The 15,557-nt window shown below is 31.9% G+C and overlaps 1 protein-coding gene across 2 annotated transcripts in view; it reads left to right on the top strand.

Annotated features, from left to right (window-relative positions):
* Fur2 (furin-like protease 2) overlaps positions 1-15,557 on the top strand; it is a 918,757-nt gene that overhangs the window by 846,405 nt on the left and 56,795 nt on the right. The gene's annotated exons all lie outside the window — the stretch shown is intronic.

The following is a 15,557-nucleotide window of genomic DNA, read 5'->3' as shown; positions in this document are numbered from 1 at the left end:
AATTATACCAAAATTCCACATGACTTTCGTAACATTATAAACATTCAAACTACCGGTAAAACAAATTATGTTAACTCACAACAAGCAAAGCACTAGTATTCTAACAACTGCTATTCTTACTATCATTATTATGATTATTATTGTTATAATTATTATTATTATTATTATTATAATTATTATTATTATTGTTATTACTATTATTATAAATACCACCGCTAATAATAAGTAAGTACGGCTGCAGCCACCGTTTTGGCGCTTAAGTAGTAGTATTAACTAACAACTCACCGATCGTTTGTTCACCCTAGCATCAACCGAATTGTTAAGCGATTTTTACCGCTCTTTTTGCAATGAACTTAGCTGAACGAACAACCAATGTGTAGCTTTAGTAAATATTAACAATAGCTGGTCGTAATGTTAAGATTAAAATATATTGAAATTCTGTCAACTTTTGATGTAAACGAGAAAGGAAGGGCATGAGTAAGTGAATCACTTTCCCTTCTCTTGACGCACAGAGGAGAACAAGCCGGATGTGGGATGTGCCAATTTCTGAGTGGATAAACTATATCAGTTCTAGCCAATTAGATTTTTGGCTATTGTCTTTTCTTCAAAATTTTCCCCCGGCAAGTTTTCCTGCGTTTTTTGAGCCAGCGCGTGACCGAGGTCCGCTTCTCGCAATAAAAAGGCCCGTAGGCCCAGAGGAAAATCAGTTTGCAGTTCGTAGTTCAGAGTTTGACTCGACTCGACTCGGCTCGAAGATAGCCCTTCAAAGTGGACTGATTAGTAAGAGTCCGCCTCTGCTACAACCCAGTCTACTGCGAAGCGAGGTAATTCAATTCAGTTCGGCATGCAAAATTCGACGATACCCTTCGAAGTAGACTGAGTAGTGAGAGCCTGACTCTGCTACAACCCAGTCTTCTGCGAAGCGAGGACACAGTCGAATTTCGCTACCACCCTCGAACGATCAACTGGTTGCCAGAGTCCGTCTCTACTGCCACTTGATCTTCTTTGAGAGCGACTTACATCCACGCTGGTTCAACATCTGTATAGCAACTTTTACGTTTAAATAAAAGTAAGTGACCACATATCATATTCTTTCTTTTGACCAAGTGTTTCCTTTTGCGCGAATACCATTACTCGCCCTAGTATTGGTACCCATGGATCACCGGGAAGTGTAAAGTGTTTTCGTTTGCGCGAACGCCATATTAATACCCGCGGATCACCGGGAAGTATAAATTGTTTTTGTTTGCGCCATTACTCGCTATAGTATTGGCACCCGTGGATCACCGGGAAGTATAAAGTGTTTTGTTTGCGCGAATGCCATATTAATACCCGTGGATCACCGGGAAGTATAAAGTGTTTGTTTGCGCGAATGCCATATTAATACCCGCGGATCACCGGGAAGTATAAACTGTTTTTCGCGAACGCCACTACTCGCCACAGTATTGGCACCCTTCGGTCACCGGTAATAGCAAATTAATCTCCAGTATAAAGTGTTTTTCGCGAACGCCATTGCTCGCCACAGTATTGGCACCCTTCGGTCACCAGTAATAGCAAATTAGCCACGGACAATCCGTTGCCCTCCGTGGTAATAATACTATCAGAATAACAACGAACGATCGAGTTAAGGCAAATGCCTACCGTGATATTAGTGTGTCAAGGTCAAATTACATACGATATCCTTACTTGTGACGGTGTTAACTGTTTTTAGATCGTAAACGAGGTATACACCGCTCTTGACAAAAGAAAGCCGCGAGCAAGTGCATCGGAATATTGCACAGAAGTCAGTCTTAGTCGCGTGAAAGCAATTGTACCCCTTTTTGAGTAACGCGTCTTTAAGCTGAATTACACTTTTAACCACGCGTTCCACCTACGCGCCCAGTGTGAATCCCGAGCTATTGAGCAAAAGCTTAGGCTCAAATAATACGTTGCGCCGACGTAACATATGAATCAGTGCAACATATTTTTTTGCACCTCGATAATTATTTTTCATACTTGGAATTATTTTTGGCCTATCTGGATTCCCTTTCAAGATGTGACTGTTTTTCAAATTTTGAAAGGTTATGTTGCAGTAAAAATTTTTCAATGATTTTGTAAATGTCCATATTGATTTTCCAAAGATGGCATGGAAAATAAAATTTATTTTACGTGTTCTTTTCAAGACTCAGTCACAAAAGAAATAACTAAGGTTACGTTTTGTGCATAGTCCAACTCCTCTATATTTGTGCACTTCGACCATGTAGTTTTCCTTTGGGTTACCCGTAAAAATTGTTATTTTTAGCCAATTTTGCTTCACTGTCAAAATACAGCGTTTTTTCTTGTTTTAAAAAATAAGGTTGTCACATAATACTTATTTAATACTCTATTCACGTTTTTTTATATAAATTTATACATATGAACATGTGTATAATTACCAGAACGTGCAACTTACATATATTATATGACAATCGATCATACATACGTATATATACAATATACATTCTTCGCCCCTCGTATGTAGGTACAGCTGTTTTTTGTCTCTTCTATTCCCTTTCCTCGATAGCTATACCTCAGCTTGAGCAAGTGCATCAGCTTAGTGTTGAGGTTGAGTTGTAGCCTAGAAACATATATATTAACTTACTAACATACCTATAATACATGTATACATATATATGAATAGTATACATACACAGGTATAGAGGGTAAGGCAGTAAGCGCAGTACACGCAAGAGAGCAGTAGATAGCAGTAGAGTGTGCACGCTGACAGAGCAAGAGGGAAAGAGTGTAAGAGAGAAGATTGAGGAGAGGGCTTGGACCGCAGGGTGTGTGGCTACGTTTTTTCGTAACGCTTTTCCCCTAACGCGGCTGTTCACGACCCAACATAAGAATTTTTTCCCTCGGATTTTAGTTTTCCCTCTTTAATTTCTAAAAGTAATTTAGAAAATTTTAATCAACCGGACGAATGTTTGTATTTAATTTCATAATAGAAAAAGAACTTAAAAGAAATGATGACCTAATAGTTTCTAATATAACCATACTTCAATTACCATTTTTACAACAAGTTTGACCGAAATCTTCTCCTAAAATAAATCATTTATTTTAAATATATATATGTGTGTATTGCGTACGTCGCGCAAAGTTCTGGCTACTATCTCTAAAGCTTTTTTTGGAATTATAGAAGCCTTGTCCCAAATCATCAAATTCATTTCACGTAATTTTTTTTTTGTTTTAGATTTGATTGAAAAAAATGCAGGCTCAATATGATTTAAATCCAAAGTTGAGTGAAAAGTTCTATGACTGGTTATACCTTTAGGTAGAAGTACTGACGCAATGCCAGTCCATGCCATTGATAAAAATTTTTTTCTTTGTGATATGAAGCAACAAATTTATGTTTTATATAAAAACGTTTCTCCTAATCCTTCAGGACCAAGTATAAAATAAATTTTCTTAACGTTTTTACACATAATTTAAGAAATGTTTTTTTGTTTATTGCTTAGCTGATCATACATCGAATCGAACGCATGTGTACAGAATGCAACTTCCTCTGCGTCATTACTGTTTTGTAGATCAATTTTAAATGGTACAGGTAAATTTAATAATTTACAGTATTAATATTCCAGTTTAATAATTTTGTTGATGTGCAGAAGAGCATAATTTTCTTCATTATGAATGAAATCTTCACAGAAAAAGTTTACATACTTATTCTAAATTTTATCACCTTGTATATTCTTTGATATTAAAAACCATGCAAAAAATTTTCTTAACTAATGAGAAAGCACGCAAGTAAAAGCGTCTTGGAAATTATTGTCAAACTGTGAATCATACTAGATTAAACTTGTGGCAATCGTAGTATCTTTAAATGTTGTATATTTTATATTTTTGTACGTTTCTAACTCTTCAAATGAAGTTGCTTCATTTTTTTTATTCCATATTAATTAAAAAAAGGATCGTTTTTAATTCCTCGATGATACTGTATTTAATATACCTATTGCAGTATTTTTTTTTTTTTTCAAATTTTAAGTTGATTATTAAAAATATATTTCTCTAGGGTATAAGGATACTTTAAAGATTTTGCAAAATTACCAATTTTATTCAACTGAAACCAAGCTGTTAAATGCGTTTGCCATTACAAATAAGATTTTCTTGTCATCTCTATGCTGCTTCAATAGGACTGAAATATTTACCATCAATATAGTTTTTTATTTCATCTAGAATTTTTTCATCAGAATGACTTAATCTCAAATTTCAATAGAAGCTCGATCTCTACCGTTATGAATGTAGTCGTGTATGTATTTTACGCTCTTAATAGATGCACTGTATTGAACGTTTATGTGGCACCTATATTTGAGTAACAAAATTTTAGTGTAGGGTACAACCATTGTCAATTATAATTTTATGTTTTCTTTAGTCTTACATAGGTCGTTATCCAAAATATGATTTTTATTAATATATTCGGGATAACCATTTTTTTAATAATTTTATGTCAACAAATTGTTCAGGAAAATTCTTGATACATTTGTTATTCGATATCAAAATATTTAAACATGGAATTTTCTTAGTTAAAAGACCGTGAATCATGTGTTTAATAACCAATTTGGCAAGTTTCTCATTGTTTAAAGTTATTTTGGCGAATATAATTTTATTAATATGTTCGGGTAAAATCATTTTTTTAGTAGGATGTATTGTAACGAGAAGATGTGCATGCAGTGAATCACGTTTTTAAAATTAAATAGCATAAACATAGCTTGTTACTTTTCCGAAGAGAACAATTTTCTTGAATCCTAAATAGTTATCTCGATGAAGAAGTTAATATATGCAGCTCTTAACATTCAATTTTTTTCTTTACAAGTTTAATTTAACCAAACTAAGATAGGTTGATCAACCTCTTAATAAATAAGGGGCAACACGAGCACCTGTAACTAAGTAACTTACTGCTGCTACTATATTATTACTCTGTTAATGGAAGGTTTGTGCACGTGGGCGAAGCCGCACTAGTATATAAATGTATTTCATAAAAGAGCAAGATAACCTGTCTTGTCAACAAAATCTTTTATCACTAGAATAAGATAGTTAACTTAAATATATTCCGTTGGTATAGTTTTTTTTGTCGTTCCTTATGGTTTAAGCGAAAATTGCCATTTTTCAGAAGTCCTGAGTTTGAAACCACTATGAAGTTTCGTAACTGTTTTTTTTCGTAATAAAATCAATTTATAATTTGGTAGATTGTCAATGTATAAAATTCGATGTAAGAAATTTGTGATTATTGGATTTTCGTTTATATGTAATAATTTTTGTTAAAGCTTTATATGCTTTTTTATGAGACTAAAGCTTTTTAAATACAATTTTTTATAAATAGTAAACGTAGTCTCTATTCGTACCGTATAGCTACGAAGTTACGCGGATGGAGTGGATACGCATTCGCGGTAGGCAACTCTACTGTCCAGTACTTATAGGGTCCAAGCTTATTTTCTTCTTCAAGTGAGCGAAGCGAGCGAGGCGCATGTTGATACATTGATATAAGATGCGAATAGACACAGAGTGTAGTAATATCTGTCTACACATATATCTATCTTTCTATATCATATAGTTAACTACGTGGAAAACACTACCTACACAGCCTCCTCACTGACTACCGCTTACCCTAACCACCATTTTACAGAACCCTACAGAATAAAGTGAAATTCTGTTATTTTTTTCTTTATTTTAACACATCGTGAACTTCGTTGACTCCACCACCCTAACAGACTACCTACACACTTCAATGACTCCCCACCACCCCTACACTACTACTGAACAACCTGACAGAGTCTCTACTAATCCTTCAGTCTTGAGTTGGAAGTCACCATAAAGTTTTGTGATCCTTTTTTCGTATTAAAATCATTTTATTGTTCCATAGTTTTGTCAACGTATGGAATCTGATTTAAAACATTTGTAATCATTACATATTTTTTATTATTTTCGTCAAAGTTTTGATATCCTCCTTTATAAGATTATATTTTTGATAAACAGCAATATCTGCACTTATACATAAACATATAAATACATAAAAATATATATATATATGTGTGTGTGTATCAGTATTTCTAACAACCAAGAGTTCTCGCGCATGCGCACAACGGTTTTACTCCCTCTCCGACCAGACTGGCAGTAGAGGGAGAGCTCCCCCTACATTTACCTTTAACCCAAGCTCCCCTCGCTCTAACAGCTTAAATATAATCTTATATCTTAGAGGGGTATACTCGTCGTTGGTCGAGTGGGCTACGTCTTTTGCCCGCATATAGAATCTGACCAATATGCCATCGATTCTTCATCAATGCATTTTTTTTTTTTTTTTTTTACTTCTATCATTCATTCAAGCGACATTTTTTACAATAGTCATTTTATTTATTAAATACTTTTTCGAAAAGCATCACATTTTTTGTTAAAAAGTAATCTTTAGATCCCTTTAAATTAGATTTATAATTTAAATAATGTAATGTTAAACATTAAATATTTTTTGGTATGTTTATAATAATATTTTTGACTTGTTTATAAACTTTCTCTTCAAGTAAAAAAACTTTTTTATCATGTCTTTACATGCTTGTGCAGCAAATAATATTTTTTCCATACCACCTTGCGGTAAGTATATTGGTGCGTGGTTTTTTGAAGAAAAAATTAAAATTCCACAACAATACTTAATTAAAAATAAAAACTAGATAATGTGACATAGAATTTAGTAAAATTCAATAAAAAATACCTTTGGCACTGTAATTATCTTTGCTAATTTATTTTTTCTTCAAGTGGTTTCCTACGCCTAATCCCACTCGTAATCAATATTTTATATAATAAATATTTTTATTACTAAAGGAAACTATTACTATGAATGGTAAATATTGAAAAAAAATAGCTATTCCAGTAGTGCTAAGCATTACTTTAAATAAATTTTACTAAATTCTATGTCACATTATCTAGTTTTTATTTTTAATTAAGTATTGTTGTGGAATTTAAATTTTTTCTTCAAAAAACCACGCACCAATATACTTACCGCAAGGTGGTATGGAAAAAATATTATTTGCTGCACAAGCATGTAAAGACATGATAAAAAAGTTTTTTAACTTGTAGAGAAAGTTTATAAACAAGTCAAAAATATTATTATAAACATACCAAAAAATATTTAATGTTTAACATTACATTATTTAAATTATAAATCGAATTTAAAGGGATCTAAAGATTACTTTTTAACAAAAAATGTGATGCTTTTCGAAAAAGTATTTAATTAATAAAATGACTATTGTAAAAAATGTCGCTTGAATGAATGATAGAAGTAAAAAAAAAAAAAAAAAAATGCATTGATGAAGAATCGATGGCATATGGTCAGATTCTATATGCGGGCAAAAGACGTAGCCCACTCGACCAACGACAAGTATACCCCTCTAAGATATAAGATTATATTTAAGCTGTTAGAGCAAGGGGAGCTTGGGTTAAAGGTAAAGGTAGGGGGAGCTCTCCCTCCACTGCCAGCCTGGTCGGAGAGAGAGTAAAACCGTTGTGCACATGCGCGAGAACTCTTGGTTGTTAGAAACACTGGTGTGTATGTGTGTGTGTGTGTAAGGGTTAAGGACAAAAGTGGAATTATGCGGACGTCTGAATGATTCTACTATGTTATTGATTATCTGTAAGAAGCACGTAAAGTCCGCATAAGTCACTATTCATAAACATATATATATATATATATATATATATATATATACATATAAGCAGAAATTGCTATTTATATAAAATCGCATTTAAAAAAATATAATCTTACAAAAAAGCATATGAAAACTTTGACGAAGATTATAAAGAAAAATCCAATAGTTAAAAATTACTATCGTGGAATTGGGTACGTTTATAAAACTGCTACGTTATAAGATGATTGTATTATGAAAAAATAGTCACAAAACTTCAATGTTATTTTAAACTCAGGACTCTCGGAAACTGTCGATTTAAGAGTATACCCAAAGGAGCTCCAAAAAAACTATCCTTAGGGAATTGTTTCAAGTAAACTATCTTATTTTACCGATCCAATCATAAGTTTATAACTAACTCCTCTAGAAAAATTTGTCTGGAGTACTGGTTAGACCAAAATTACTTCATAACAACTAGAAAAGAACTATTTTTTAACATTATCGATAAAAACTGTGTTACAGATCAGATAACAAGAATTTTAGTCCATTACAACAAGGGAGAAAAATTGATTCAAGAACTTTCTATACAACTTTACATCGTACTTTAATACATCCGTTTTAATCATTCGAGACTTAATCAGAAAAATTTCAAAACTCAATTTTATTCAGGGTTATAAGCTGTAATTACTATTAGAGTATCTAATATTTCTAAAACTTTTGAGCAAAGGGGAAAAGTTGGAAAACTCTTTATACTGCTATCTTCATCTGTTGGAAGTTCAAAATATATGCAGAAGCAGTATTAGAATTCGATGGCTATTATAAAAGTATTTGGTAAATGAAAATTATTGATAACTGTAACATAAAATCACAAATGTAATAAAATGAAAAAAACGGTTAATTAAGATTTACAAGAAACCCGACACGTAATAACATTTCTAATACGACAGTTTAATTGATTCAGTTTAAATTACAATCGGATGCAGATGATATTAAAAATTAGTTTTTTGTTAAGTATTAGCATACGTTTCTACAATTTAATGTTAGGAACAAGGTCTACTTCATGCACACATTTTAATAATTCTCCATCCTGATAAAAAAGTCTTACGTCCAAACAAATGGATGCACTTATTTCTGCTGAAACTTTTTGGAGGAATGAGAACTTACAGAACTAAGCATTTAACACATGCTTTATATTCTTTATACCTTACACAGTCTTCATATGGCTTGTTTTGATCAGAAGTGTACAAAAAGTTCTACTAAACCTTATAAAAACGTACTTCATTTCTAACTACATTCCAAACAAACGGTTACCTGCAATATGAAAATACAAATAAAAAATTTTGTTAACATGCTTATAAAACTTGGACAAAAGATACAATTTTAGCAGAAAATGAAATAGTTGTATCTTATAATACATTTTTATTGTTGATATATGAATTTTGTATTCATGTTAAACGTTATACGTCAATTCAAAGCATAAAACATATTTATGACTTCAAACACATACGTATACTAGTGGGGCTACTTTTTTCTGTGCTCTTTGTGTGCCAGTTTCCCGTTCCAGTATAAACTTGATCAGTGAAATTCAAAAATTTCTCAACTTTTTCTTATTTTTCAATCTTTTATCAAAAAGTAATCTTATCAAAAATATGAACAACTTGAATTTCATGATTTAATATTGAAACATTATATTTTTCACAATTTTAGCAATACTTTTAACAAATTAATTGTTTATAATAAGCTAATCTTTGTGCACTCTGCGCTTTCACCATAACTAAAAAATTGTGTGAAGCGAATTGAACATACGATATATGCACTATATGAAAGAAATTAAACATAATATAATTTGATATACCCTTGAGACTTTCCACTCATCAACTACTTTTGTTTGGAAATTTTTTTATTTATAGTTAATTTATTGTTATTGAGAAAGAAAATAACAAAACGGAATAAACACAAATTAAAGTTATTAAGCAGTGGAGGTGAGGTGTCGTCAAATAAAAAAATAACAGGTATCTGAGAAAAAATTAATTTTCTTTAAAGGAAAATAGAGAATCAGCCCCTCTTGATTCCGTCATAAAGTCATCTCACAAGATATTTTCAGTTTATCTGAAAATTCTAATCCTTTTCGATAAAGTTGGGTAGGGGATTAGGCCCTTTTGTCCTTTTCATTAAGTAATCTATCAAGTTAAGTTAGGGAATATGGAGGGGCTGTGAGGATAGTTTTTTTATGATGACCCTATGATAAATAATTTTTACAATACATTTTAAGTTTCTGTGGGGGGCAGTGGGGGGGGGGTAGTGGGGGCCACTAAATTCACATAGATGGTTGTGTGGGAGGGGCGGCTTGGACGGGTTCACACAAATTTTGTTGGGTTAAATTCAGAGAGCAATAAAAAGAATTTTCCCTTGTATTGTGTGGGCTTCTGGGGGGCTGTGGTCGGACCGTAGAGGTGTTAGGGTGGGGATGTGTGGACAGCTCTACTAAAATGAGTATGTAATATAGAAAGATATATATTTATACGTCTACAAACATTTATCTAAATTTATTAAACAGTTTTTTTAATGAGGCTCTCAACGACACTTGAAATGATATTAACCCACCCACTGCCCCCCGCAAAATAAGCCATAACTGTTTTTTATTGAAATTTTTTTTTTATCCTGCCAAGCTGTTTTTTTCCACCAAGTTATAAGATCTACTGTACCATACTACTTTATAATATAGTTAAATATATAGTAGTACAAATATTAGGATTGATATACAAAGATGATAAATTACTTGTAATTAAAGTTATTACTAGTATAAGTTTTTTATTTTTATGTTTTCGATCACCTTAGTTTTTTAATTCAACAGTATACTGAAATAATTTTGACATTTGCGATTGATGTTTATCGCTTATACCATCACATGTACCAAATTTTCAATTAAGGTAACTATTTTAATTTTTAAATGATGTTCGTAGAGTAGGGTACTTTTTATGAGTACCAAATGAAACCAAAGTGAAGAAATTTATAACATTATGCTTGTAATTTTATTATGTTTGGAAATTGCACAATCTATACTCTAGAAAACTGATGAAATATAATTAAGTTGTTCCTTCGATTGTGTCAGTTAGGAAATTTATATTTGTGTTGTAGGAGTCAGTAAAGTGGAATAGTAAAAAAATGTGCTATTGCTTTTCCGGTGTCAAAGAATTGTAAATGTTATGATTTTTAGTTTTCCGATTATTATGTTACAGCCGTTTGCGGTATTTCGAAATTTTCGCGTTTCCAAGAGAGAGCTCTCATCGATCTAATTGATAATGGATTTTTCTGCTTGCACGCTCCCAGTGATAAGACCGCGGAAAAACAGTTAGCTTTTGTATGGGAAGAAAACACATGGCTGTGAGGCTCATAAAAAGGGAAATGAAAATCGGCTCACGAACGCTACCTCGCCACGCTCGTTACTTTTTACTTCAGCTCTTCTACAAGTTGCCTCCATCGTCCTTGCACGTGGTTTAATTTTATTCAGGACAATAAATCAATAAATATAGTGTGTTAAATTGTTGCATGTATAAGTGTCACCTCACCGACTCCTATCCCTAGAGTGTTGCTCGACCCAGCGAGTGTACGCTTACTTTAATCAACGCCCAATTCATCGGCGCGAACAATTGAGTGTATTGTACATTAATACCGGCGTAGTCTGGTGTAAAAAATATGGACTAGAAATGCCATTCTCAGGCAACTAAAAGTGTACAGTTTTGTGGACGCCTGATGTTCTGAGGTGCGGATGTATGCATGCGAGAGTAACCAGCTTGACTCTTTGTCTGTAAATAAGTTCTTCAATCTTTATTGAACAAGGGATTATTGCTCATTTTCTTTTATCTATAAAATAATTCCCTATTTATACTGGCATGGTAGTCCATCCATGGTTGTGCCAAAATATTCATGCGTAAAGTATAAGATTACCGCTTCTTAAGAGTGCCGCAGAAAAAAAACAGTGTCAATCTAACACTTAGAAGCTTAAAAAAATATTTTGCAAGGTTAATAAAACATATACTAGTGTTAAAGGAGTAATTTTAGAAAAAACAAGAAGATTAAAAAGTCTAGAAGGTTCAAGAACAGATATAAGCGGTATTAATATGGTGGAAACATTAATATACGTGTTTGATCATCAAGGCTATTCACACCGAAAGAAAATAATAACAATGTTTCTACAATTAAAGAAATATACAACAGTAATAGAATAGAGAAAATATTGATTGACAGAGTAGACGATTAGGCCGAAAATGATTTGAAAGTCACGATTTATAGATGCAGTGCTATTTCAAATAAGCAGCTGAAATTTGTCAGTGATTGAGACACGGCATTTAAGATTATGAAAAAGTTTTATGGAATGTATTTAAAGAAATAGACAGCGCTGCAGATAATATGTTGAAACGAATTATAAAGAATCAGGTTAAACAGTTACCATGAGTCATCATCGTTTTTAAGTAAATTTAAAGAAGCAGTGAACGCGCAGCGAGGTAGAGTCCACGCGTCATAACAAGACACATGGAAATAAGACTCTGGCTCGGTTGGTGGTTCTCAGCAAAGGTTGTCGAGTTTACTGCAATGCAAAGTAAAACGAAAGATAAACGTATAGTCTGGCTTTCAGATAGTGGTTATGTGATTAATCTAAAATACCTTAGACGATCTTATGAGCCATTTAAAAGTACATTGTGCTCCCTCTAAAATTTATGCTCAATACATTTCCGACTATAATGAACAATAAAACAGGGGAAAACTTTTCGTATATTTCACGAAATAATCTCCTGAATCATTAATTAAGGTGCTAGAGCAGCGAAAATACAAGCCTCTTTCAACAATATTCCTCAACATCAACAGCCTAATGAAAAATAACATCTAGCCATGCTTGGCTGTGAAGCATTTATGCGAGGCCTACCCAATGGATGCAAGTCCAACATAATATCAAATGTACCAAAAACTTAACTGGCATTTTACAGGTAGCTTTGGAAGCTGAACACATTGGAAATATCACAGCCCAATACTCATGCTACCATGTTTTAACAAAATTCACATATGTAGTTTGCTCAGCAGTTACACTCTATGGCGAGACAAAATGTATCAGTACACCAACAAAGCACAGAAAAAAATTTTTTATATTTCCCGCCAAATCAAAATCATATACAACCAGTTAAATATTACAATCTCAACGTGTTTAATCAAGTAATATATCTCATTATTACAATCTTTATGGCACTAACATTTTTCCTTCTCCGTTGAATTCCAACGAGAAAATAGTATGACACCCAGCCCTCCAATATTATAATAATGACTCTACTGATCAATCTGTAAAATTATAACAAAAACCGAATGTAACAAAATTTTCTCAACTTCTAAACAATTGAAAAAAAATCATCCCAATTATGACCCCACACATCCAATAAACCACCAAAATAAATTATGGGCCTATTTAAATTGCCCTTTTCGCACAAGCTCACTGCAGTGTGTATACGAAAACTCATGAAACCATTTTTAGATACCACAAAAATCATGAAACGACACTAGCATTTGCTTGAGGTTGAATTCTTTCAATAATCAACAAAATTCCAGTCTTGATTTCCTAAACAAAGTCGGGAACTTTAAGCGGGAACGGTGTTCGTTGCCCTGATGCAGTGGTGAGCAAGGACTTACATCAGCGTTTACAGATAACCTAATTTGTGTAATCGCCCAAGTGTGCGTTGCAAAAAACATTAACACCGCGCTGGCAGTATAGCTAAAAATCTCACAACTAAATAAAACTGGAGATACATTTATCATAGAAACAGGATCTAATGTCAATGCTATAAAAATATCTTTATAACTACAGAGTGATATTATAAATACGTATACAAAGTTTGCCTTATTAGATTAACTGTCCTAAATATCATAAAACTAGGACCAGTGGCCTTAAATATACTTGATAGAAGTTACTTTTCTATGTCTTATCATAAGAAACACTACTTAGTGATAGGGGAATATTGAGAACCTTAATCTAGCTAAAGAACAAGCTAGCCTTTGTTATGACATAAGAGCTTTGATACTCAAAAAAAATTTATAAGTCCTTTGCCAATCATAGAAAAATTGCCACAACAAGTGATAAAAAGCGTGAACTTTAATTTATCGATACAACGGCAGAATTCACAAGTAAACAAAATCATTTTCAAATCAAATTACTAATTATATTAAAATGAATAAAGGGCCCTTAAATTTCCGCATATTTCTCAACATCTTAAGACTACCGGAATAACATTTAGAAAGAATCATGTATATGAAGTACCAACCATAATGAGAGTTGCAATAGGAATTTAAGAAGTACAACCTAGCAGCCGTGGTTAAGTATACCTGCGCTTGATGAAAACCAATTCTGGTATATTCATAGGAAAGGCAGCGGTAACATATGATAAACATCGTACAATGGCCATAAAGACTAGAGAAGAGCCAGTAGAATATTTATTGGTACCTTAGTAGAAAAAAGCTATTGTCAGCTTTGTTACACATTAATCCATTGACTTTCTAGTGTAGTTAGTCCACGAACGAGTACACTAATTACTTTCAGAATAACAAAAGTACATTGCATTAATTCCATACATGGAAAAGTACTCATTATTAAACTTTCGTCATTCGTGCATTCTTATGTGTGGGTATATAATCACTTATAGTCCTTAAAATCTTTTGCCAGATTTTAATAATTTAAGGCTATTAATTTTTTCCCACTTATCACTATAGTGTCTGTGAAAAAAGTTTTAATTTTTGACCTGAACAAGTTATTTCCTAATTTTAAAAAAGTGTCCTTGTATTATGTAAATAAATAATTCGATGCATTATTTATCGGTAACTTAATATTATGTAACATATAAAAGAAACTTTAATTATACTTTGTATATACTTCAATTTGTTACTTATATATCTTTATAATAAAGGTTAAATTATTTATAAAAATCAGTCGTTCTTCAAGATTCTGTGAACAGATTGAAAATAATTTCTTTTGAGTTGAAAAAGTCTTCATTTTCTTCTTTACTACCTTTATTCAAGCTTTAAAAAAAATTAGTTTGGAAATTGAGATCTGTGATAAAAATTTTTGTTTTCAATGACAAATTTTTGTTTTCATTTCAGTTCAAGAATTTAAATTTTCTTTTTAAATGATATCTTTTTCATAAATCATGAATAATACTACATTTAATAATTTTAATTATTTTAATACGTTTTTCTACTCCTTTTCAGAATTATGTTTCAGGGTTTCGTTGACAGATTTTTCTTATTTAGGGATAAAAAATTTATATTTTATAGTAATAATAACTCAGAGTTATAAAGGGAGTCTTCTTTTTTGATCAAGTTAATTCAAACATATTTTTCGATCTTTAAAGTCAGTTTTTTTCAGTTTGTTGCTGCAAAAACTCAAATTTCCAATACGATCGTTATAGAGACCAACTTTTTTTTTTGTAATTTTTTTATTAGTGAGGTATTCTGACTTTTACAAGAAAGAATATTCTAAAAATGTGCTAAGATATTTTTACGAGTTATTTCTAAAAAAAATTTTTTTTTTCTTGTTCTTATTTTTGCCTAAGAATGAATTAATAGTTTTTCTCAATATTCTAACACGACTTCTTAAATTCTTTTAATAACTTTTTTCTATTTGATTTACTCTCTTTTATTCATAAAAATTTTAATATTTAGTATCGAACAGTATACGGACACGACTTTTTGGTCGGTAATTTAAAATCTGATGTGTTAAAGTCAGAGCTGATTAGCTATAGAAAACTGCCTTTGACAAGAGCATAATTGTTACTAAGATTCAAAAAATTAGTTTTTGTCCATTCCACCTGATAACAAGTTATATTTTTTTCTTAATTTTTTGAATATCTTACCTTAGAAACTGTTTTTTAAAAACTAACAAATATTTTTCAAACTAAA

Source organism: Copidosoma floridanum, unplaced genomic scaffold, assembly GCF_036245765.1.
Source record: "Copidosoma floridanum isolate Cflo_tuat_1 unplaced genomic scaffold, Cflo_Japanese_pri ptg000022l, whole genome shotgun sequence".
NCBI lineage: Eukaryota > Metazoa > Arthropoda > Insecta > Hymenoptera > Encyrtidae > Copidosoma > Copidosoma floridanum.
The sequence above is the reverse complement of the archived record's forward strand: the minus strand, read 5'-3'. Positions and strand labels throughout refer to the sequence as shown.